Source organism: Rhinopithecus bieti, unplaced genomic scaffold, assembly GCF_001698545.2.
Source record: "Rhinopithecus bieti isolate Rb0 unplaced genomic scaffold, ASM169854v2 scaffold_28624, whole genome shotgun sequence".
NCBI lineage: Eukaryota > Metazoa > Chordata > Mammalia > Primates > Cercopithecidae > Rhinopithecus > Rhinopithecus bieti.
The window spans coordinates 23427-27213 of NW_016812477.1; positions in this window are offsets into that span (position 1 = coordinate 23427).

Below are 3787 nucleotides of genomic sequence, written 5' to 3' on the forward strand. Positions count from 1 at the left end.
CTTGTGCTGTTGTCCAGGCTGGAGTGCAATGGCATGATGTTGGCTCACTGCAAACTTTGCCTCCTGGGTTCAAGCAATTCTCCTGCCCCAGCCTCCAGAGTAGCTGGAACTACAGAGGCCCACCACCACACCCAGCTAATTTTTTTGTATTTTTAGTAGAGACGGGGTTTCGCCCTATTGGCCAGGCTGGTCTCAAACTCCTAACTTCAGTTGATCCTCCTGCCTCTAATTTTTTGTATGTTTAGTAGAGATGGGGGTTTCACCATGTGAGCCAGGTTGGTCTCGAACTCCTGATCTCAAGTGATCTGTCCACCTTGACTTCCCAAAGTGCTGGGATTACAGGTGTGAGCCATCGTGCCAGGCCAAGAAAACAATCTTTATTCCCATTTAAGAGAACTATCTAAGTGTGTTTAATCCTTATTTCAAGTTAAGTGCTTAGAGTTGGTTGTTTTTCTATACAAGCAATTATCTTACCCTAAATGCTTTCCTTCATATATGTGTGTGTGTGTGTGTCTTTTTAGAGACAAGGTCTCACTCTGGCACCCAGGCTATAGTGCAGTGGCACAATCACAGCTCACTGCAGCCTCGACCTCCTGAACTCAAGCAATCTTCCCACCTCAGCCTCCTGAGTAGCAGAGACTACAGATGTGTGCCACCAAGCCCAGTTAATTTTGAATTTTCTTTTGTAGAGCCAGGGTCTTGCTGTGTCACCCAAGGTGGCCTTGGACTCCTGGGCTCAAGCTTCCACCTGCCTCGGGCTCCCAAAGTGCTGGGATTACAGGCATGAGCCACCATGCCTGGCCTATATTCTTTGTTTACAATGATATTTATAAAACAGTTAGTAATAAGACATGGATTGAAGAATTTGAAAACCTAGGAGACATTTATCAAGAAAATTCCCCAGGATTACAGTAACTAAAGTTCAATTAAGGCGAGACAGTTCTCAAGTTGTTTATCACCACCGACTAGAACCCAATCCCTTTTTTTTTTAATTTGCCAAACCATTTGACAATGTACAGATGCTATTTTATTTATAGATTTGGTTATTCTATGGGTTGTTAAATTTGATTTGCAATATAATCATAGTAGCAAAAAGTCATGTTAGTTTTGTATTTGATAGAAAATATGTTAATAGTAATTATAACAGCAAATGATAGTGCTTTACCAATAATACTGAACACTTCTGTAAATTTTGGAAAATGGAAACTGATCATGTTGAAAAATTAATGCAATTCAGGAAAGAGTTAAAAACCCAATGTAGTGTTAATTGATCCTGACAATGATTTATTTTTGCAGTTTGCACAGAGTCCTTAAAAGGAGATATTTCTTGAAGGATGAATAGGGATTTGGCAACTGAAAGCAAGATAGCACGATGCTCTAGCAGAGGGTATGGCGCAGGCAGAGGCATGGCCATCAGGAGAGGCCCTGGCATTTGGGAGAGGGCTCAAGTGACCAGGACATGGGTCGTCTCTATCTCTGTTGGGGGTGCTGGCTCATGCAGGCTTCACTGAGCCTTATGAGAAATGAAAGAATGATATTCTTTTATGAAAGAAGGGCTGGGCGTGGTGGCTCACACCTGTAATCAGCACTTTGGGAGACTGAGGCAGGTGAATCATTTGAGGTCAGGAGTCCGAGACCAGCATGGCCAACATGGTGAAACCCCATCTTTACTAAAAGTACGGAAAAGAAAGAAAGCCCCTGGGCTCATTAACTTCTGTCTGCCTCTGTAGATCCTCTTGCCCGTGTTCACCCTGCTCTGTGCCCCGGGAGGACTCCCTTGTCTTTCAGTTTCCTGTTGGGCTGAACCAATGGGAGTGCCGCCAGGGGATCAGTGGTGGGAGTGGCTAGGGATCGGCTGCATGGGTTCCCTGTGGCCTCTCCCAAATGCCACAGTCCGCTTCAGAAAGCCCTCTCCAGGCAAATCCCCAGCTGGTTCCCAACAACTATTAATTTCCCCTGCCTCTATAGGCCTAGGAATAACAGCTCTCTGTGGTTTACCGTACAACCAGAGTTGTGAACAACCAGAGTGTACAATGCCAGGTAGTGTGTACTCTGCTAGATCTTACGGATTTCCTTAAAATTTGCACTCAACATTGTAAATAATCCCTTTATTATATTATTCTTTTATTACTTTTTTTTTTTTTTTTTTTGAGACAGGGTCTCTGTTACCTAGGCTGGAGTACAGTAGTGCCATCATATCACTGCAGTCTCAAACCCCTGGGCTCAAGTGATCCTCCTAGCCTCCTAAGTTGCTGGGACTAGAGGCGTGCACCACTGTGCTTGGCTAACTTAATTTTTTTTTTTTTTTTTTTTTTTTTTTTTTTTTTTTTTTTTTTGCCGGGCACGGTGGCTCATGCCTGTAATCCTAGCTCTTTGGGAGGCCGAGGTGGGTAGATCACGAGGTCAGAAGTTCAAGACCAGCCTGGCCAACATGGTGAAACCGTGAATCTACCAAAAACGCAAAAATTAGCTGGGCGAGGTGTCAGGCACCTGTAATCCCAGCTACTCAGGGGATTGGGGCAGGAGAATCGCTTGAACCCAGGAGGCAGAGGTTGCAGTGAGCCAAGATCACACCATTGCACTCCAGCTCTTGGACGACAGAGCAAGACTCGGTCTAAAAAAAAGAAAATTGGGGGCCAGGCACGGTGGCTTATGCCTGTAATCCCAGCACTTTGGGAAGCAGAGGCAGGCAGATCACCTGAGGTCAGAAGATTAAGACTAGCCTGGTCAACATGGCGAAACCTCGTCTCCACTAAAAATACAAAATTAGCTGGGCATAGTGGTGGGTGCCTGTAATCTTAGCTACTCAGGGCAGTAAGGTAGGAGAATCACTTGAACCTGGGAGGTAGAGGTTGCAGTGAGCCGAGATCGCGCCACTGCACTCCAGCCTGGGCAACAGGGCAAGATTCTGTCTCAAGAAAATGAAAAATGAAAAAGGGGCCAGGCGCGGTGGCTCACACCTGTAATCCCAGCACTTTGGGAGGCTGAGATGGGTGGATCACGAGGTCAGGAGATCGAGACCATCCTGGCTAACGCAGTGAAACCCGTCTCTACTAAAAAATACAAAAACTAGCCAGGCGAGGTGGCGGGCGCCTGTAGTCCCAGCTACTCGAGAGGCTGAGGCAGGAGAATGGCGTGAACCTGGGAGGCGGAGCTTGCAGTGAGCTGAGATCCGGCCACTGCACTCCAGCCTGGGCGACAGAGCGAGACTCCCTCTCAAAAAAAAAAAAAAAGATATTCAAATATTCAAATCACAATAGAAAGTCTTGCTTTTGGACTAAGGATATTGGCAATGCAGTTCAAGGTTGAAAAGAACATTGCTGGTTCAATCCAAATGGGCAGATTAAAAAAATAATAAAAGAAATAAAGAATATTATTGAAAGGAATATGGATGGTATTCCTTCAAGAGATTCAGAACATTACATAGAAGTTTAAGGTATGCTTCCTTGTACTGATAATTCAGAATCCTAGGAACAGAGGACTTGCAAGGAAAATATAGAAGATGTACTTCATCACTGGCGGGGCACAGTGGCTCACGCCTGTAATCCCAGCACTTTGGGAGGCTAAGGCAGGTGGATCACTTGAGGTCAGGAGTTTGAGACCAGCCTGGCCAACATGGTGAAACCTCATCTCTACTAAAATATAAAAATTAGCTGGGTGTAGTGGTGGGTGTCCGTAATCCCAGCTACTCAGGAGGCTGAGGCAGGAGAATCACTTGAACCTGGGAGGCGGAGGCTGCAGTTAACCAGGATCATATCACTGCACTCCAATCTAGGTGACAGAGCAA